Below are 22,189 nucleotides of genomic sequence, written 5' to 3' on the forward strand. Positions count from 1 at the left end.
TAAGAAACAGAGGAGAGAAAAAAAACTGCGGTAAAGTTTTTGTGGGATAAAAGGAAAACTAACTCCCAGGCGATGCTTGTTGGGAAATACTGGACTGAGAAGAGAGCGGCGGGGCAAGGATCAGGGTTCCCAATCCAGCTAGCATCCTTTTGAAAGTGCAGCCTGGCGTGGCCTTTCTTTGGTGGTTCTCTAGAAAGCCCAGGACACGGAGTACAAAAGCCAGGAACCTCCGGTGATGGAGCATCCGCCCCCGGTCCCCCCTCCTTCCCTGCCGGGCTCAGCCTCCGCGCCGAGAAAAGCGGGAGCGACGCCCGCGCATGCGCCCAGGGTAAGGTCCTCTCTGCGACGTCAGGGGGCTTGCGCCCGCACGAAAGCCCCGCCCCTCCAGGCGCCAGAGGCGACCTGGGCGGGGGGCCTCGGGCCACGCCCCCAGCCGAGCCGAGAGGGGCCGAGCGGAGCCGAGCGCCTCCGAGTGCGGCCGGGCCGAGCCGAGCGGCCCGGAGTCGGTTGGTGCAGCTGCGTCCCCGCCGCCCAGCCGTCCGCGGCTCCGGCGTCGCCGCCGCCTCCGCCTCCGCGCGGTCTGCGCCGGCCGGCCAGCCGGTCGCTCGCCAGCCGGGAGGGAGGCCTGGAGCGCGCGGAGAGCGGCCCGGCCGCGGGCGCCGCCGCCGCCACCGCTGCCAGGTGAGCGCCAGCCTCGGCCCTCCGACCCCGTATGCCCCCGCGGCTGTCAGCCCCCGTGTGTGTGTGTCTCCCCGCCTGTCAGCGTCCCGTGTCTGCGCGCGCTCCTCCCGCCACGCCTGGCCCCCTGCCCGGCCCGCAGCGTCGCCACCCCCGCCCGCTGCCCCGGCTCTTTCTGTCAGCCGCCAGCACCCCCTGGCCGGGAGGCTCCGCCCCTTCCCCCCGAGGCCCCGCCCCCGCCCCATCTGTCATCACCCCTCCTCACCCCCCCAGCTCGCTCCCGGCTGGGTCGCCCTGCAGGCGTGAGGGTGCAGCTGCTCTCTGGGGGTCCGAGCAGCCCCCCGTGGCCACACGGCTGCAGCTGGAGGATCGCGGCAGGGCGTTGGGGGTGTCCGTAGATACCCGCCGGACCATGCGAGGGTGCGTGTCGGTGTGAGAGCCGGGTGTGAGCGCTGTGTGTGCGCCCTGTAGCCGGGAGGGGAGCGCGGCGGGGTGGGTGGGGGGCGGCCTGACCGACGTGGGGCGGGAGATGCCAGGCGACCGAGAGCCACTTGCCCCAGCGCCCGCGGGCCCGCTGCGTCCTGCGGGGACTGGACAACGCCGGGCCTCTGGTCCGCTCTGCCAGGGAGGCAGCTGGACCGGGACTCGAGCCACTTGGGGTTACAGTAGACTCCTCCCTCCTGGGACCACCCCCACCCCCCGACTTGCCCACGCGAAGGCAGCGGAGCTGGGCTCGGGCACCCCGGATGCCGCGAGGGGCACGTGAGCGGAGTTTGGGGGCTTGTGAAACCCTGCGGGTTTGGGATTTCCATTCAGAGACGCTTGTCGGAAGTGATTGAGGGGTGGGTGGGATGTGGAGCTTAGGTGGAAAGTGTTTTGAGAGCTTGAGTCATTTTGAGTTGCGTGGTTTGCATTTCTGAGCAGTGATTGCCCTGGGCTTGTGCCCTGTGAGAAACTGTTATGTGATGTAGGGGTTGGGGGGGGGGGGTGCTCGTGTAGACGAGGAGGGAGGGCACACTTTTCTGTTTTTATCTGTGTCATGTGGACGTATAGTGTATTTATTCATGAGACCTTCGTACAGCCTCAGTTTTAAAAAGGGTTACAATAGTTTCCATTTACCGATTCTCTTGTATGCTGTTATTTTGATGTGCTTTATTTGCAGTAACTTCGAATTGCGATATTTCAAAACTAAGAGAAAACGCGTCCTAAAACAATTGGTATTTTGCCGGATAATTCTCAACCACGGGGAAAGAGCCAAGAGCGCACTTCATTAGCTGGAACAACTTATTCGGGCTTAATTTGTTTCTAAGAGACACACAGTGGAAAAATCCAGAAGCGGCATAGTAGTAGAAGAGTGTTAGGAAATTCATGAAAAGAACCCTTCTATTGCTGCCTTGGAAAGACGGTATCAAAGTTGCTGGAGAGTACAGTGCTTCTATGTAATGATAAACATATTAACCAAGTTGGTTTTGTGACCTTGCTATGTGGCGTGGGACTTGATTGGTGTAGTGCTTCGTAACAGGGAAACATTGCGTGGGAAGCAGGGTAATTTGGGGAGAGAATGGTCCTCTTTCTTGGGTCATATTTAAGTAAGATTTCAGACCAGGGCATTCTGCTGGTGGAGGTGAGTTTTAAAATTTTCTACGATGACATCAAAAATTACAAAAGTAACTCATGTTTAAGGCAGAAAACTAGAAGGAAAAAAAAATCCTAAGAAAAGGTTAAGAAAAAAGCCATCATCCCACAAACCATAGTAAACCACCCTTTCCTATTTATCCCTTTAGTCTTTTGTTCCCATATGTAAGTATGTTTTTTCTTATAGAAATGCTACTGTACTGTAAAATTGTGTTATGGTCTGCTTGTTAACACTTACAAATAGATTGTCAGCGGTATGTCTTGTTTTTGTAAGAACTTGTTCCTTTTCTGATGCTTTTAAAAAAGAGGTTAGAATCTTTGCTTAGAGTGTTCCAACAGCTTCCCACCTTAAAGTAAAATCTGAAGTCCCTGCCATGGCCTTTGAGGCTGCCTCCCTGTCCTCATTTCCAGCCTTGCCCGACAGATCTCTTTGCTGTTGCCTAAAAACTTCAAGCAAACACCAGCCTCAGTGCCTTTGCATTTGCTGTTGTGTCGGCTTGTAACCCTGTTCCCTGGATACCCTGGTTCTTGCCTCAGGTCTCTGCTCCAGTATAACCTTTTAGTGCCTTTCCCTGAACACTCTGTGGAAGACCCACCTCATCTCCCTGTTCTCCTTAATCAACCTTACTTTTTTTTCATGGTTCTTACCACTGCTTGGTAAATACCAATTTATTTGTTGGTTTACTGTCTCTTTCCCCCCATTAATCTGTAAGTGTGAGGTTTTTTTCACTGATGTATCTTCAGAGCCCAGAACCTGACACATAATGGGTGCTTAATCAGCATTTGCTGAATGAACGAATGAATGGATGCTCGTTATCCATCCATTCATGAGATCTTCCTGGAAGCCTCCTAGGCTCTTAGATAGCCATATCATGAAGTGGGATAACAATCCTTTAAAAGTTAGGATAGGCCTCTCCTTTCCCTGGGTCAGAAGATCCCCTAGAGAAGGAAATGGCAACCCACTCCAGTACTCTTGCCTGGAAAATCCCATGGACGGAGAAGCCTGGTTGGGCTACAGTCCATGGGGTCGCAAAGAGTTGGACACACTGAGCGACTTCACTCACTCACTTACATATCTGAGGTGAAGAATTTCATGGTGTGAGGCTATGGTCTTAAAAAGAACCACAGTCTTGATTTAACCTGCACAATTGAGGGAAGGAAGAGTTCTGGCCTCTGTTACTGACTTTTCTTCTTATGCGCTGGAAATCTTTGAAACATTTCAAGTATTCCAGTGGTGTTGACAGCTATGATTTTGGTTTGATGGTTCTTAGTGATAGTTTTAGCCTCAAGAGCATAATGAGTTTTTTGTATCAACAGATACCCAGAGATTATAGCTTTATTTCATTTTCACCTGAGGAGTAGCTGTTATATTTACTTATTTTCCTGGCAATTCTATCCTTTTCAACTCCCTGCTTATCAGTTTTTGGATGGTCTAGCAGGTAACTTAAGGTTTTTTTTTTTTTTTTTTAAACATTTTAAAATAAGTCCTTGATCTCTTGAGCCTTTTGCATTTTTCATTTGACTCTTGAACCGTTTGAAAGTACCAGTTTCATCTTTCAGGACAAAATGACATCTGCAGTAACACATACAGTTGCATTTGCATTATAAGGAAGGGGAAATTCGTATATTGAGGCAGAATTTTTACAGAGCGTCAGTGTAAGGTTTTTAAGGCCTTGAATTTCAAGCAGGCAATCTTTAATTTTAATGAGTTTTTGAAAAGAATCCTTGCTTTTCCTCTAAAGGAAAAGAATTCCTTTGAACACAATCCAAACCGTCAAAAAGGTTTTTTTCTGATGCTTCAGATATATTTGGGGGAAGAAATCGTAAATGAAAAATTTTGTTCTTTTAAAGGAAGGCCTGAAGGGAATGTGTTAAGAATTTATTTGTATTTGTTCCACAGGCGTTTATTAAGCACATCTTTGGGGCAGCCGTACAAGTACATTGTATGGGCTGCATTACCACGTTTAGTTTTAGATTACCTGCCTGATTTGTTATTATTTATTCCCTTCTTTCACTCGGCTACCTCCCTTCTCTCATCAGATTCTCTTCCTAAGTGATCTCATCCGTTCCCAGGACTTTATTACCCTCTGGATGCAGATGACTGCCTCAGTTACACCTCCCGCCCAGACCTTTCTTTGGTTCTAGATTTACAGTTTTAACTCCTGCCTCCCTTCTCTCTCTCTCCTTGCAGACTCACAATGATCTCAAACTTCACATGCCCACAATTGATCACTCAGTCTCTCCCTTTCAAGCTTCCAGATTTGTATTCCTCATTCTCGATCCCTGTGCCCTCTCTTCTCCTGCCTTCTCCTGCCCCCAACCTCCCTTTAGTCAGCACTGTCCATCCATTCACTGTTTAGCCCTCCGAGAGTCGACCTGGATTTTCCCCCATTCCTCAGCCGACGTCTAGTCTATCAGTGTGGGCCGTGGGCCTGCCCGCCCTCCCCTCCGTCCTCCTCGTCCGGCTACCGTCCTCTTTCATCTGGGTGACTGCCCCTGCCTGCCGCCTGGTCTCCCAGCTTCCACTCCTGCCTTCTCTAACCCATTCTCCCCCTGCAGCCAGCGAGCCTATCAGACCTTGTCCCCTCGAGCGTCCTCTGCCCATTTTGAGGCCTCTCACCGCCCTGAGATCCACGTCCACACTCGGGTGCCAGCCTCTGCCTCTTCTCCACCCTCCACTCCTCGCTAGCCATGCTCCTGTAAGGTGGAAGTACTGTCGGATCTGCTCAGAGCCAAGTTCTTCTCTTCCGTGTAGCACTTCCCTCTGCCTGGCACTGGTCCCCAGACTCTTCTAGGGGAAGGGCCTTCTCTGACATCTGGGCTCAGCGAAAATGTCCCTTCTCAGAGGAGTCCCTTCCCTGATCACCCTTTTACAGCAGCTGCCTCCTCATTGTCCCCCTCTCAGTACACATGCATTTCCTGCTTAGCATGTCACCAGAATTCCAGGTATTTAACCCAGATGTTTGTTTTCTTCTTTATGGTCCATTCCCCCAGTAGACTGCAAGACCAAGAGGGCAGGGACAGCCTTGGCTTATTTATGGTCCAGTCTTGGCCCCGTCTCTGTGTAGATTCCACTAGCTACAGGTCCCGGATACCTTTTGAACGATAAAATGATTGTAACAGCCAACCTTTTTTGAAATTATGTGTCAGGTCCATGGTTAAGTGTGTTCACACATTATCTCTCAACCTCTGGGAGAGGCTACTAAGGTAGTAATGGTTATGACCTATTTTTTATTGTTGTTTTGAAACAACTGAGCTTAGATAAGTAACTTTTGAAGTTACAAAGCTAAGAAAGTGTTGGAGCTAGAATTTGGATCTGTATGGTCTGACTGTAGAATCTTTTCTCTTACTCTTTGCTGCCCTCTGAGAAGAATGTAGGAATGAATAAATAAACATTCAACATTCTGTGAGATTAATATTGGGTGATTCTTCATTGGAGCATAAAAAACAGTGCTTGTGTTAGGATTGTGCATTTCCTGGAAACTTAGTGTCAACAAGCCCTATGCTGAAACATATAGTTTGTGTTCAGGCTGTTTTTTTTTTTTTTTTAATAAAGATTTAAAATATATTTATTTATTTATTTGGCCATGCTGGGTCTTAGTTGCAGCATGCAGGATCTAATTCCCTGACCAGGGATCAGACCCAAGACCCCTGCACTGGGAGTGCAGAGTCTTAGCCACTAGACCACCAGGGAAGTCCCAGGCTCTGTATTTTAATTTTCCCTCTGCCACTTACTAGCTGCAAGCCCTTGGGCAAATTCCATAACAGCTTAAGTCTGTTTTTTTGTTTTTCAGCTGTAAATGAAGAAAAATAATATCTTATCTCACAGGGTCATTATAAGTAGCATAATTATACACAAAAAGCAATTAATGTTAGCAATTAATATTATATGGAGAAAAAAAGTTAGGAAAAGACTTTTAGCCTCATTAACAAACTAGATTTGGGTTGAGAGTGAGAGACAGACCATAATTAACAGTATTGTTTCACTGACTCTGGTTTTGAGTTTATAAAAATTATCAGGGAATTAACTCTTCGGCTTAGAATTTATAATCATTCTGTATGCAGCTTTTGTTTGTATTTAGTTAAATGCTTGTAGGTAAGAGGGTTTTGTTTTCTTCTTTTTCTTTTTAGACTCTTCCCAATCTTAAGATTCTCAGGGTAGAGGGATCCTTTGAGAGGGTGGATTTTTCCCCCCCATTCACGACTGTTACAGCTTACTTCAGTAATGATTATCACCAGGGAGCTTGCTTTAAATAACCAAGCAAACAGTAGGCCCCGCACAGGCACAGATGGGCTTGGCAGCCCTTATGATGGAATATCTGGACATAGCTGTATTTTCTGGTGGGACAGCTTATGAGCAAGTGCTAGTCTGATGACTTCCATCATTTCTGTGAAATAGAGTTTTGCTAAGAATAAGTGAGAAGAAGTCAGAGGAAAAGCAAGGAGACTTGACAAAGAGTCAAGGTCAGGAAGAGGAAGAGTGAACTTGGGCCGATGCCCGTGACCTCTCGGCAGTGTGCAGGGCTCTGTTGAGGTAGGAGGCTGTGGATTGATCAGGACACCAGTAGCACACAGCTGGCTGGTGTCAGGAGCAAACAAGACATCCATTTGGACTGGGCCAGGGTCGAGGCCGGCTGCAGTGAGCCGCGGTAGGACAGTGTAGCGGAGGAACTACACTGTCCTCCGAGCAGGGAGTGATCAGCATAAGCAGGAAAGGGGGTCCCAGCTGGACCTGGAGGAGAAAAGGGCCAGAGGTGTGGATAAAACCAAGCACTGGGTGTATTGGAGCCCTGGAGTGGAGAAGGACATGTGAGTGGAAGATTTCAGAGTTGGAGCAATTAATTACTGGACAGAACAGGCACCCGGGTTTTGCCACGGACATACATAGCCCAAGTGAAGTGAACTCAGTGAAGGAGGCCAAGTAACTGAGGCTTGAGAGTTGTTTGGGTCATCCCTGTGGTTATCCAAGCCATCAAAAGGATGGCAGGACGTTTGAGGTACAGAGAAGGAAGGCATGCCACGTCTTGGGTGAATGGCGTTCCAGCAAATGAGAAGAGGGTTGATGGCCACCCTGGAGGAGCCTCAGAAGACTGGGGTATTTTTCCTGAGAGCAGTGGCAGAGCAGTGACCTGAAAGCTTTGTTGGTTGTGGGTCTCTCTGGAAGCAGTCAGCCTTGGCTCAGGTTCACTGTGCTTCTGAAGGCATCCTGATTCCAAGTGAGCAGCATGGTGACATGTAGTATTGTATTTCTGTACCTGGCGTGGAAATCATCTGAGGGTCTGCGTTAAAAATTCAGCTTCCAGGGCTCCACTCCAGGCCCACTGAATTAGAATTTCTAGGAGAGAGGACTGAGATTGTATATTTTAACACTCTACTCTCCACACACATACCTGGTAATTCTTTTTTTTTTAAATTTAATTGGATAATTGCTTGACAGTGTTGTGTTGGTTTCTGCCATACATTGGCGTGAATTAGCCATAAATATACATATGTCTCCTTCTTGAACCTGCCTCCCACTGCTCACCCCACCCCACCCCTCTAGGTCGTCACAGAGCACCTGCTTGAGCTCCCTGTGCTCTACACCAACTTCCCACTAGCTGTGTATGTCACATGTGGTAATGTGTATAGTTTAGTGCTACTCGCTCAATTTGCTCCACTGTCTCCTCTTATAATTCTTCATAATTAGGCAGGATTGGGAAAGGCGGCTGCAGTGGATAGAACACGGGAGGCCAACTGCTTGGGTCTGAAGGGAGGCAGGTGAGGGCGAGCCTTAGCCCATGACTCTTAATAGCTTGCCTTTCCAGGTTTAGCTGATGGCAGAGGCTCTGAATTAAGAGACCCTCCATTAAAGTCTGTCACCCTGGCTAAAGCAAGAAGAGACAGCTGGTGATGACAGAGACAAAACTCCCTCTATGAAGTCATCCAAAGCATAGCAGTTTGGGGACACTCTGAGAGGAAACAATCTTGTTTGCCTCCGTGGTCTCTGAATACATTAATCAATCATAATTGCTATCCTGTTCAGCAGGAATAGGTCAAATTATGGTTTGATTAGTTCAGAAAGGTTGAGAAGGAAGTAATGCAGTTTAATTTAGAAAGCTTCCATCCTAATCTTGCATGTTTTAGTACTTCAGTTACCAGTAATATTAACTCATGTGACACAGTTCTATCTCTGAGGACACTGGATTTAAAAACCCTTTACTCAACGAAAGGCCAAAGACAAGAGCAGTTATTATCCCCTAGGGGCTGCATACACAACTAGATAGTATCGTGATCCCAGAAGGCCTGCCACCCCATGCTGCCAGCTTTTATGAAGAAAATTCTGTTTTTTTCCATGATAAGGACAGGGAATCCTACAGGAGAATAGCTGCTAGAGAGGGAACTTGGGGTTCACCATTCAAGATAATATTTCTTACCTCACAGGGTCACTGTGAGTAGCATAATTGCACTCAAAAAACCAATGTTAGCTATTAATGTTATATAGAAAAAAAAGACGACCTTTAGCCCCGTCAACAAATTAGGGTTTGGTTAAGAATGAAAGACCATAACTAACAGTGCTTGTTTCACTGACTCCTGTTTTGTTTATAAAAATGATCAGGAAATTAACTCCTTGGCTTGGGATTTATAATCATTCTGTTGATTCTGACCATCCTGGGCTGACCGCTTAGAATCCCCTACTGCTGGTGAGGAGGGTGTGAGTTTGAGCTGCGTGTTTAGAATATTAAACTATACTTAGCGCCTGGTTCGTCATAGCCAAACACTAAAAGCTTCGGGAAAACAATGTTGTTGGCCCTGCCAGACAGAAGTAGTTGCTTTGGACCTTGAGCTTGAAACTTAGCTTGCCGGATGGTACGCTCTGTTTCTTATTTCCTCGTAGCACTGTCGGTACTGAGGGGCCTGGCTTTCAAACTTGATGAACTGGGCACCAAACGTGGTGCAGTGTCTCGGCTATATTCCCATCACTTTGCATGTCTTCCGCGTGCTGCTCCGTCTCCCTGCTGAGCTGCCGGCAGCCATCTGCATGCACATTTTGAGACCCAGAAAATGTGGCAATCGAGGCTTAACAATGCCAGCGCCGCCAGAATTTTCTGTTTGCAAGTTGAAATTTTTAAAAAGTAATTCCTTTTTAGGGAAAAAAAAGAAAAACCAAACAGGAATTTAGAATATTTTTTCCTTGTAGAAAAACATTGTCTTCTAAAGCTGAGAAATACTGAGCAGAGGCCAAAGAGGGTTAGTGATACTAAATGTGGTCTCTAATATCATACTTTTCCTGTCTTCCAGAGCTCAGGACCCCCAAAGGCTCTGCTGTGTTATGGTGCCCTTGACAGCATCTGAATCACTTTAAAGAGTATTTCAGTTTGTGAAGTGTTTGTATGCCTGTTGAACTAGGCACTTTGGGGTTAAAAAAAAAAGTCTCTGGTCTCCAGGAACTTTTTTTTTTAAGTTAGACAAGGTGCATTTAAGTCTCTAACCTAAAGTAGATCGAGCACTGTGCTGCAAAGGAGGTATAATCAAAATGTGGGTTCGCAGACAAAAGAGAGGTTATTTCTGGTGGTGGGTGGAGGTGGCAAGAGGGGGTTGCGGGATACTTTCAGGGAATATTTGTCATCAGACTAGATCTTGAAGGTTGGGGAGAATTTTGAACTCTTCTCGATATTCTGTGTTTACTAAGGCATTGTTTATTTTAGCAAGACTATAGAAATATTTTGGTGCTTAATGAATTAGCTTTCAGTTATCTAAATGACTCATCCAGCATGCCTCACGCCTTAATTACTTTGCATAACTTGTCTCCCTAAGTAACATATAAAGTATTAAGGAATGTGTGATGGCAAAAGGCTTTTATGGAAGCCCTTAAAGATAATCTTGGGATCATAGTGGATATCTCAAGTCCCTGAAGAAACGGAAACATTGTGCCGTGGTGGTGAGCAGGAAATCAGAAGGCATTGGAGGGCATGTGTTTGGGTGTGTCATTTAGGAACTGGGGGAAGCTGGCACTCTTGGGGACGTTGGTGAAGACCCGATAGGGAAGGCATGTCTGCTGGGTTAGGAGGCCTCTTTCTGTTTTAATGACTTTTTAAAGAGTCATTTATATTTTCATTTTTGTCCTCGCTGGGTCTCATTGCTGCGTGCGGGTTTTCTCTGGTGCAGAGAGCGGGGACTACTCTCCGTTGGGCGCTCAGGCTTCTCGCTGCGGTCGGTGGCTTCTCTTGTTGCAGAGCACAGGCTCTGGAGCGTGCGGGCTTCGGTAGTTGTGGCGCATGGGCTTAGTCACCCCGCAGCGTGTTAGATCTTCCCGCATCAGGGATTGAATATGTGTCCCTTGCATTGACAGGTGGACCCTTAACCACTGGACCACCAGGGAAGCCCTTGAGGCCTCTTGAATACCGTGATCAACTGAAGGTGGCCAGCTCCTTCTTCTCCCTTGCACTAGTGGGACTGAGCACATGGGGTTTTATAGAAAGGCTGTGAAGCCATGCCCAGAATTTCTCTTCCTGCCCTAAGCCTCTGTGTTCCTTGTTGCTTGTTCTGCCTCAGACCTGCATCTTCATGCTACAGATCAGATCAGATCAGTCGCTCAGTCGTGTCCGACTCTTTGCGACCCCATGAATCGCAGCACGCCAGGCTTCCCTGTCCATCACCAACTCCCGGAGTTCACTGAGACTCTCGTCCATCGAGTCAGTGATGCCATCCAGTCATCTCATCCTCTGTCGTATTGCTGTGCGTCCCTCTGAATAAATTGTTGCTTCTTTACTAAGCCCATTTTTTGCCATGGTAAGTTAGTGACAGCTGGATCATTGTACCAGACGTGCAAATGGTTCTACTATGCCAGAGACCTTGCAGTTTTTCCTTTCCCATGAGAAGGCTGTATTTTCAGTCTTCCACTTGCTCCATCAGACCAACACTTAATTTTCTAGGAAGCTGAAAAACATACTCCTTGCTACTTTATGTGCTGAAATGGGGCCCTGGCTCAGAATTCTGATCCCTTGGGAATAAACACATAGGGTTTTGAAAAGATACTATTTTCTTTTTCCTTTATTCCTCATGATGCCAATAGCATTTTAAAAGCCAAGAGATTTGGCAGTGCTCTATGCCCCATCCTACCATCAAGGTGACTAAAGCAACCTGAGAATGAATTCCGTTGTTCACCAATGATGTACTTTTTGTCTGCTGTGTGTCAGGTGCTGTGCTAGACCCCTTGGGGGAGCAAGTCAGACGTGGTCTCTCTGTGGCCTCACGCCACTGAGAGTCTGGAGGCTCCATGGCCAGGAAGCCAGAATAGGTTTGTGGAGTAATGATAGGTGGGGGCAGAGAGGCCTGGCTAGTCTCACTTTTGCCTTTTACCAGTTACGTGATCCTAGGCATTTGCCCCTCTTTCCTGTCAGATGGAATAAAACACATTTTAAAAACGTTTATAAAAGTCTTTTAAAACTTAAATGACAGTACATAAATAAGAATTTGAAAAGGTCAAGTTACATATATGCACATTTAGGTAGAGGAAATCAGCCTCTGTCTTGTTCAGTAGGAATAGCTAATAGAGAGTTTCCACAACTCCTTGGCTTCAGAAAATGACCAAATACAATATTTGGACTATATATTATTAATATTTCACTAATTCTAATGTTTATAAGACAACCAGCTATTTGTTGGTGCCTGAAGTTAACATGGACTACTTAGTCACCCCTACATGTATGAACACTTAGTCGTGTCTGACTCTTTGTGACCCCATGGACTGTAGCCCGCCAGGCTCCTCTGTCCATGGGATTATCCCGGTGAGAATACTGGAGTGAGTTGCCATTTCCCTGACTCCAGAGAGCCTGTTTGAGTCCAGGACTGCACATCCACTCAGGCTGCATTTCCAGCCTGCTGGTCTTCCCTGTAGATTTCAGACTTGCCAGTCCCTTACCATCATGTGAGCTGGTTCCTTAAAGTAAATCTCTTAATTTGTATGTGTGTGTACACACACACACACACACGTATTCTGTTGGTTCTGTTTCTCTGGAGAATCCAGATTGCTACAGTACTCAACAGATATTGTCATTATCGATGCAGAAAGAGTAGGAACAAGTGTGGTAAGCAAGGTGCTAAGTGTGATTTTAGCCATGTTGAATTTGAGGGGCCCATGGAATCCATAGGGAGATGTGCACACATGCGTGCTCAGTCATGTCCAGCTCTGCAGCCCTGGGGACTCTGGCCTGCCAGCCTTCTCAGTCCATGGAATTCTCCAGGCAAGAATATTGGAGTGGGTTGCCATTTCCTCCTCCAGGGGATCTTCCTGATCTAGGGATCAAACCTGAGTCTCTTGAGTCTCCTGCATTGTCAGGCAGGTTCTTTACCAACTGTGCCACCTGAGAAGCCTCCAGGGAGATACCAGCAGGGAAATGTAGCCAGGATGTGGAGAGCTCACATGAGAGATCTGGACTGCAGAGATGGAAGATTGGAAGATACTTCCCTACCAATTGGAAGTATGTAGCTGTCAGTTGAAGCTGTGTGTGGGGTGATTTCAGAGAGAGAGCGGAGTAAGGTAAGAGGAGGATCAAAATGGAGCCATAGGAAACAAGGACATTTAGGGTAGAGGCAGAGGAAAAGAAGCCAGAACCAAGGAGGAGCAGACAGAGACGAGGAAGGTGAAGAGAGTGTGGGTGTGGAAATCAAGGCAGAGAAATTTCAAGAGTGCAGCACTGGCAAGTGCCCTAAAAAGGTCAAAGGAAATGTTGCTGTCCGTCCATTGAACCCAGCTCTTAGGAGGTATCACTAGAGGTGACTGTTGCAGTGTCATAATTCATTAGAGCCGGTGGAATAGAGCAGGGGTCCCCAACCTCCTGGATCCCATGCCTGGTGATCTGAGGTGGAGCTGATGTAATAATAACAGAAGTAAAGCGCACGATAAATGTAATGTCCTTGAAGCATCCCGAAACTCTTTCCCCTCCCAGCTGGTGGGAAGACTGCCTTCCACAAAATGGGTCCCTGGTGCCAAAAAGGTGGGGGACTGATGGATAGAGGACCAGGTGATGAAGTGGAGATTTGGGTCTGCCTCTTAAAGGAGATCAGTGATGAGGTATGAGGAGAAGAGGGGCTGTGGGCTTCCTGAGGAAGGGGTGATTGTAGGATGCGAGGGATTCTAGCATGTTCAGAGGCTGAAGAGACAGAGCTCGAAGAAAGGATGATTATTGTTCCCCCTTGTCTATTGTATGAAAGTTAAACTCCACAGCCTGATGTTTATAAAGTCCTCCACAGTCTGCCTTTAGCCAATTCTGCCAGACTCCCTCCCTCTCTTCCTTTGTTTTATTCCAACACCCTTGTGTACTTCAGTTGTAGCCCTGGCATGTGGCTCTGAGAGGCTGGATGCTGCAGGGGAGACGCCAGTGGACTGTGAGTCGGGAGTCCTGTGGTCCAATCCTGGCTCCTCCATTTACTAGCAATGGGACCTTGGACCCACCTTAACTGCTCTAAGTCTGTTTTTTTGTTTGCAAACTGTTAATTATAACAGCACTGATGATTCGTGATGATGATGATGGTTGTGTCAGATGAGAAAACATGTTTCAAAGTAATCTGAAGAGAATTGTTGTTGTTCAGTCATTAAGTTGTGTCCGACTCTTTGTGACCCCATGAATCACAGCACGCCAGCTTCCCTGTCCTTCACCATCTCTTGGAGTTTCCTCAAACTCATGTCCATTGAGTCAGCAGTGCCATCCAACCATCTCATCCTCTGCTGCCCTCTTCTCCTCCTGCCCTCAGTCTTTCCCAGCATCAGGGTCTTTTCCAATGAGTCAGCTCTTCACATCAGGTGGTCAAGGTACTGGGGCTTCAGCTTCAGCATCAGTCTTTCCAATGAATATTTAGTGTTGATTTCCTTTAGGATTGACTGGTTTGATCTCTTTGCTGTTCAAGGGACTCTCAAGAGTCTTCTTGTCCAGCACCACAGCTCGAAAGCATCAATTCTTTGGTGTTCAGCCTTCTTTATGGTCCAGCTCTCATATCCATACATGACTACTGGAAAAACCATAGCTTTGATTATAGGGACCTTTGTCAGCAAATTGATGTCTCTGGTTTTTCATATGCTGTCTAAGTTTGTCTTAGCTTTTCTTCTGAGGAGCAAGCATCTTTTAATTTCATGGTCTGCAGTGATTTTGGAGCCCAAGGAGGATAAGAAGTATGTAAATGAAGCTGGTTTCATCAGATCATGAGTGATCCTAGATTCAGGCTTCTGTATAAATTTTCTTCATTACCACTAGAATCCTCCCGCTTGCTCTCCAACTATCTAAATTCAGCCTGTATTATCTAAAGAAATGCTAATTCCTGTAACAGATAAACCCTGCTGAAATCTCAGTGGCTTAAAACATTTTTGAAGCGACTTAGCATCGGTAGCAGCAGCATGTTCGTTTTAAATCCAGTCAACCATGGGGATGGGGGGACCCAGACTGATGCTCTGCCATCTTCAAACCATGGTTTCCATGGTTCCTGGGGTGCGTTGACATTCCCGCAGCAAGGTGGGGAAAGAGAAAGTTGATCTGGAGGCTTTGATGCTTCAATCCTCGCATGGCGGCTGGTGCCTAAGGCCAGAGGAGAGATAATTGAGAGGAGGCGTTTACTGGATGGGAGATGAACGTGGGGTGTGTGGGATTTAGCACGCACGGAAGGGTGGCGGGGCCTGAGACAGGGAGGCAGGACCAGTGGAGCCTGAGCCGGAACAGACGGGCCCCTCCTCCAGCCGCGAGGGACAGAGCCTGGGAAGGGGAAGGGCCCAGGGGCCCGGGACTGGTTCCCAGTGACAGGAGGTGCCAGGAAGGCAGCACAGAGGCCCCTGGGTCAGGGGAGATGGAGGCGAAAACCAGGGTGTGCACACAGCTTCTGAAACGAGCTTCCCAGAGCTGGGGAGGCAGACCCTGTTCATCTTTTTCAGGATGAGAAAACTGGTGAGGTGGTGACTTGACCAGAGACAATCAACACGCAGGAGAGAAATGAGCTAGGATTTGAGGGATTTGAGGTCCAAGCCCCTGGCGGTGAGAGCCAGGAAACATCCCACCCGGAGAACTGGAGAATTTGGACTCTGAAGATGGCTAGAGGTGTGAAGGTTGGGGGGCGGGGGCGGCGGGGAGGGCCTCTGCGGTGGCGGTTCCTTCACAGGTGATTCACCCTTTGCTGCTTGGGTTGGAGCAGGGAGGAAGAGAGGAGTGATGCAGGCGGAGTAAAGCTCCTGAGGCAGAGAAGTGCTTAGAGGGTTTAGGGGCTGAAAGGAGGCCGGCAGGAGGGCCCGGGCCACACAGTGTGGACAGGCCGTGGCAGGGAGGCGAGGGTTTCTTCTCAGGGCTTTGAGTGGCAAATCACAGTGGTCTGATTTATAGTTTAAAAAGACCACTCAGGCTGTTGTATGGAGAATGGGTGGAAGGGAGGTCGCAGTGTATGCTGGATGCGGTGGGTGAGGGAAAAGGAGGACTTTAGGACAGAAGTGAGTCTGGAGCTCAGGACAGAGGTTCAAGCTGGCAAAGAAAATTTGATGCTGTATTTCCTGTTGGCTCCCTCCCTATTCTCAGTCAGACTTCCTCTGAGTAGCTTTATCCATAGTCTCCACTTCCTTACCTCCTCAGCTCAACCCTCTGCACTCTGGCCTCTGTCCCTGCCACTTCCCTGAAATGTCTCGGGCAAAGGGCACTCAAGGCCCTTTATGATTAGCCAAGTCCAGGCCTTTGACCCTTGCCTGGCTTGACTTGCATCCAGTCACACTGTGAGCCATCCCTGCCTTTAATGGCTCCTTAGCCCCCTGTCTCTCTGGTCCCTCTGTTGTTCCCAAGTCCTTAGGCCAGTCCAGAAATGATAACATTACCCAGGCTTCTGACCTTAGTCTTCCTGGATTCCCTCTGTGTCTCTTAGAAAAGGAGGAGGCCTCCCCTCTTTCATCAAGACAGTGCATTGCCTTTCTGCTTCATTTCAGGTACCCCCTCCTCCAGGGAGCCTTCCCTGACCCCTCAGGGGTCAGGGGTCAGGGGTCCGCTTCTCCTCTGTTTCTCCTGGAGCTTATTGTGGGCATGGTGGCACTTAGCACCCTACGTATTTACCGGTCTCCTCAGCCTAACAGTGCTGGAAGGACAGGGTTATGACAAAGTACCCTGTGATCTAGGACAAAGATTGCTTTCTCCAGTTCAGGTGAAAGCCACGCTCCGTAATGAAGGTACTTCCCCCTGATTGTGAGTCTTTTAGTAGATCATTCATTTCTCACTGGGTCTAAGGGCTGTGAAGTCTGGTATAGTGTCTTCTGTGAACAGAAGGAATTCATATAACTGTAAAGAATTAGTAATTGTCTCCATCTTTTGAAAGGAAAAACATCTGAGAACTTAAGAATATGAATTGCTTCAGAAGAGCTTCTGAAGACCTGCATTGCCTGGTAACTTGGTTCTCCACTCCTTTGTCCCTAAACCTGTTCCCTGTGCCTCACATTTTGTGATTCCAGAATTCCGGGTTTGACATTACAACCACCTCATGATGAAGCGCAGCAACGTTCTCCTGGGCTCAGCTGTGTGTGCCCTTGGAGGCAGCAAATGGGCTGAATGGAAGACAAGCCTCTGCCTTTGCATCCCTTTCTCCTGCTGCTGTCATTTAGTCGCTTTGTCACGTACAACTCTTTTGTGACCCTATGGGCTGTAGTCTGCCAGGCTCCTCTGTCCACGGGATTTCCCATGGAACATCCTGGAGTGGACTGCCCTTTCCTTCTCCAGGGGATCTCCCAACCCAAGGACTGAACCCATGTCTCCTACGTTGCAGGCAAATTCTTTGCCACTGAGCCCTTTTTCCCACTGACCTGGAGTGAAAAAGAAGAGGTCGGCAGAGACAGCAAAGCATACACAGCTTGCTTCTAGAATTTCAGTAAGGTTTGGGCGGTTAATGTCACTAAACTCTCATGCTTCACTTTCTGATGTCTTTTTCTACCCTTTTGAATTCTTTCTTTTTGTCTTTTCTCTCAGTTCCAAATCCACTTTATCTTTTTTGGCAGGTGAAACAAAGACAAGAAAATGTTGAATCACTTTCTTCTCAGTGGCTTGATTTTTAGAATCTTTTTTGATTTTTTTCCCCCTGTGTTTAGTTTCCTGAGCTTAACAGAGCAAAAAGTAGAGGTGCCTTTGACTAAATGGAACTCTTAGCTTTGTTACTCAAAACAATGCTGCAGGTTTTACGTAGTCTTTTTGAATGTAGTATTGGGCTGATTATTTTCTAAAAGAAAAACGAACTATGAGACCGTTATTTATTTTTAATTTTAGATACCTCTCAGATGAATTAAGACTGCCTAAGTGTGTGTAATAGTGGACTGAGTCGTGGCCCCCGTATTACTCTCTCGAGACTTCGTTGTTATCAGGATGAGAAATGCTTTCACACATGAGCCCCACTCCATTGATTCCCACTTATGTTTATTTCTGGTGTCCAAAGAAGACAATAGGGTTACAGATACTCAGATGGGAAAGGACGCAGAGTTTTCCAGTGTGGCCACTAGTGAGATGCCAAGACCCCTTCTTTTCTTTTCTCTTTTGTATGATTTGATTTATGTATTTATGGCTGTGCTGGGTCTTTATTGCTCAGCAGACTTTCTCTGGTGGCGGCCAGCAGGATCTGCTCCTCACTGAGGTGCATGGGCTTCTCACTGCAGTGACTTCTCTGGCTGCACAGCACAGGCTCCAGGCGCACAGGCCAGCTCCCCCTCTTATGTGCGGGATCCTCTGTTAGCTTGAGGACATTCTTCCACACAGGAAGCTACAGTGTCTGACCCTCTGGATTTACTTAGTCTTTTTCCGCAACATACAGCATATTCAACCTTTTAAGTACTTGAAGACAGCTATCTTCCCTCTTATTGCCCAAGCTTTTCTCTGTAGACTGTGAATTCCTAGTTTCTTCAGATATAACCTCTTTCCTTATTCTCCGTATTGTGATCTTGATAGAGCATCCCAAGGTCTTATTAGCTTTTTCTGGTGGCTCCACCTCTTGTTGAGCTGAATCTTAGCTGAAACCCATCCTCGTGGAACCCACCTCTGAGTAAAGGTTCTAAAATGTCTATTTAACAGAATATTTTTTTATCTCAGTAGTCTTATGTAATAGTAAAGCTTTTTGTTACTCTTGATAATGTTGTAATATACTTTCCTTTAAAAGAAGACAAAGGCTTTTAAGTGCACCTAGAGTGCAGGTAAAATGCCAGCAGGGCCAGGGAATTTGATTTTTCGCCAGAGGAGGCTTTAGCTAGTTCAGTTGGTTCTGATGATAAAGGCTGGCATTGACTGTGCCCTCACAGCACGCCTGCTGCTGGGCCCGAGTTGTTACTCATATCATTTGGTTTAATACAACGACCCTAGTTAATAATGATATCATGACTAGCAGATGCTGTTGTTGGCCTTTTCTAATGATGACGCAGTGGAGTTTTAGAAAGGTAGGGACCTGCCACACGTTTCACATACTGTGTTTAGTCGCTCAGTCTTGTCGAAAGTGGGACCCGGACCTTGAGCTCTTCTGCTCTCTGCCACCTTTCTGCTGGGCGAGGCTTTGTGTACAATGCCCTTCTCATGTGCTGCATGCTTAGCTCTCTGATCTTCTTAATTAAAAGGTAAATTTTAAAAAGAAAGAATTGAATGGTTCTTTGCAACTCACCAGGGCATCTTGAAGAGTGCTCTGTGCATGGTGGGTGCTGACAGGTTAGTTCTGTGTCTCAAGGCCCAAGAGAAAGAGGCTAAACTCTATGAGGTCTTTAGTCTAGGGATGACTGGGACCACTTCAGTCCCCACAAGTCCATTTTGAACCAGGCCATCCTGGTGGGCAAGACCTGACTGAACCTTTGTGTGCCTTTGGGCAGCTGGCTAGCACAGGCCAGAGGGATGAGCGTGGCTGTCGTGGTTAAGGTTGGATCAGCAAGCGAGGACTGAGTACAGGGATCTGATGTTGGATCAGTCCTGGTTCTTCCTTGCACACTCGCCTTCTGTGAGCCTCAGGGCCCTCCTTTCCTAGGAATTGGGAGGGAGAGAAATGTATGAGTGGGGAGTTGGTTACTCCACGTTTTCCCCCTGCTCTTTTGGAGGTTAAAAGAGCCCTTTTGGTGTTGGAGCATCAGTTCTTAAGCCTTGTTTCCCAACTCCTCACTTGAAAGACTGACACAGTGGGAACTACGGGACTTCGGGAGGCTGCTGTTTCTCCTCTCCCAGTTCCTAAGGAATTGGTGAGTTGTACACCATTATAATAAACTTGGGGTAAAACCAGAACTCTTTAACTGAGCCTGGACTGAGGAATTAAAATACCGGTCTACCAGGCCCTGACCCCCCAGTTCACAGGACCCAAGAGTTTAGGAACTGATGTTAATTCCCCTGAGGTCTGAGGACAGTGGCTCAGTTGAAGGCCTGCTTTAGGCCTGTTGGGGGAGCACAGGCTAGGCTTTGCCAGTCTGGTTTCTTAGAATCATCAGGTCCTGCCTGCGTGTGCCTCTTGGCCTCAGATGAATTCTGGAACTGCCCACTGCCCCTGTGATTCAAGGTATAAATGCTGTAGATGGAATGCTTTCGATAGGACTTTATTGGTCAGAGTCCCAACAGGAAAAGCTGATTATTCTCAATTTAGAATCATTATAGATCCTAACTACATTCACTTAAAGTGGTGTGGATAGGACGTAGAGGAAATCTCCAGGGACAGAGCAGAATCTCAGATGGTGAAATTACCACCCCAGCTGCAATGGGAGAAGTGGATGGAGTAGTCTTCAGAAGCCAGAAGGGCTTGTCATTCAGAAGAGGCCACCTTGAGAAGAGCGGTGGCCTCTGGTTGAGGAGCACAGCTGGCAGAAGCAGGATATTCAAATTGCTGACCTCACCCTTTCCTCGCGCCCCCCACAACTCTGTTTCCTTCCCTGACGTCTCTCTGGGACTCTGCCTTGGACACACATGGGGGCCTGTGGATGGGATCCATAGACATCAGTCTGTAGGGTAGGAGCAAGGTAGGGATGGGTAGAGAGTGCACTTGGAGAGCAACAGGAGGATATTTGACAGAAGGACCTTGTGACTTCAGACAGAATGTGTGTGTTTAGTGGAAGGTGGGAAAAAAGGATAAGGTAAGCATTTCTTGAGCATCACATTCACTGGGGACTTTCTCCTGACCCAGTCACCGGGTAAGTAGGAGTATTTCCATGTTATAGAAATGGAAAACTTGAACCCAGGTCTCTGGGCCCTAAGTCAGCTCAGTCTGGTGACGCCTTTGGTGACAGATGGTAGCCAGGTGGCCCTCACGTCTGGCCTTCTCTGAGCCCATTCCAGAACACCGCCCTTCATGGCGTCACTGGAAGAACTGGGGGAAACTGTAAAAGAGCTGCTCTGTGTTTTTTCCCCTTCACTTCTATGAACTTGAAGAGAAGGGGAAAGAGGAGGGAAAAAACTTGACTTGGCATGAACGATGTTAACTGAGATCAAATAAGGTGAAAAGCAAAATAGAATCCAGAAATTTAGTTTTGCTTTTACCCGAAGTTTACGGGCGGCTGCTATACAAAGTCCTTCTTACTTTCCACAGATGTTAAGCACTTTTCATAACGTGAATCTTATTATATTTTACTTTTGGTGATTTATGAAAAATAGGTTTATAAAAGACAAAGAACCAATTGAGCATTAAGGTTCAACTATGTGTCACCTTTGTGTGATTTCATTTCTTGCTAACGTACAAATTATTACACTTATAAGTTAAAATTATTTTGGTTCCTGATACATTCATTGTAAAATTATTTATTGAACAGTCAACAATAAAGTAGAAATTTTAAATTAAAAAAAGAGGAATCCTAACAGCCAAAAAAACAAACCTTAAACTTTTTTCCCCTAATTTTTATTATATGCATGCATAAATTTTACATGGCTAAAATTGTGCGGGTTTATATTGTTGTCATTATGCATGTGTTTACAGGTTGCTATATGACCTTCATGATTATTTAAATAGTTTATTAATGTTTATTAATAAACTATTAGTTTATTAATAGTTTATTAATGTTTACCTTAAACATTCTCCTACTTGTTGGATATCGTTTACCCTACTTCATGCCAAAAAAGACTGGCAGTTTTGTCGAGCATGTAAGTGGTTTACTTACTGTTAGTTTTCTTTATAAACATTATTCATCTGACTCCTCCTGCATTTAGCTTCCCCACCCTCTCCCTCTTTTGTTCTTTCTGGCAGAGGGAAAGGAATTGTTATTTTTTTCAGAATAATTTCTCAGAATGGGGTGAGCAACTCTGAAGGTATATCATGGAACATTAAATATAGTAGTTGTAAGGGTCTCTGAGAGAAGCAAGAATACAATTAAAATGAGTCATTACGCAGAGCTGTTGCTTAAAATGTTAATGTGGAGGATTTTTATTAAATCCTTGGCTTAAAAAACTACTGCTGAAAGAGAAGTCATACACCATTTACGTTTACATACAGAATTTAGCTGAAACCCTAAATTGTGATTAAGTTTTAAAACATTTGTTCTTGGCTAAATTGAATATAGTGTAGTTCTGAACAGACTTTTTAAATTTGATTAATGATATTGGCCCTGGTTATCCTGCAACTCTGGAATATAGCACTGGCGTGGGAGTCCCCTAGGCTGCTCCCTGGGAGGCATGCGTCCCCTCCCTAACCCATTCCGCTCAGCCTGGGGGGCCAGCCATTCCATCTGTGCACTTTTTACGAAGCTGGAGCCCCTCAGCCAGAGGGGCTTCCTTGTCTGGGGCCCTGGTCCTCCACTAGCCTTACATCGACCACAACTCCGCTTTCTGGGACAACAGACAAGTTTCTTCCACTTGTCAGGAAAATCAGACAATTAGCGATTCTGGTTTTCCCTCTGTCCTTAGTTCCTGGCATAGTGCCTGGCACATAGCAGATGCTCAGAAACACATTTGCAGAATGA

The 22,189-nt window shown here is 46.9% G+C and overlaps 1 protein-coding gene across 4 annotated transcripts in view; it reads left to right on the plus strand.

Annotated features, from left to right (window-relative positions):
- The first annotated feature begins 604 nt into the window (after positions 1-604).
- ZHX3 (zinc fingers and homeoboxes 3) overlaps positions 605-22,189 on the plus strand; it is a 112,951-nt gene continuing 91,366 nt past the window's right edge. For 2 of the 4 annotated variants that reach the window (XM_027558541.1, XM_027558538.1), the window contains exon 1: positions 953-1,098. The gene's annotated coding sequence lies outside the window, so the exon portion shown is untranslated. Of the gene's footprint in view, positions 682-952; positions 1,099-11,004; positions 11,083-22,189 lie in introns of those variants that run through there. The other 2 variants (XM_027558539.1, XM_027558540.1) reach the window with 2 other exon arrangements.

Source organism: Bos indicus x Bos taurus, chromosome 13, assembly GCF_003369695.1.
Source record: "Bos indicus x Bos taurus breed Angus x Brahman F1 hybrid chromosome 13, Bos_hybrid_MaternalHap_v2.0, whole genome shotgun sequence".
Lineage (NCBI taxonomy): Eukaryota > Metazoa > Chordata > Mammalia > Artiodactyla > Bovidae > Bos > Bos indicus x Bos taurus.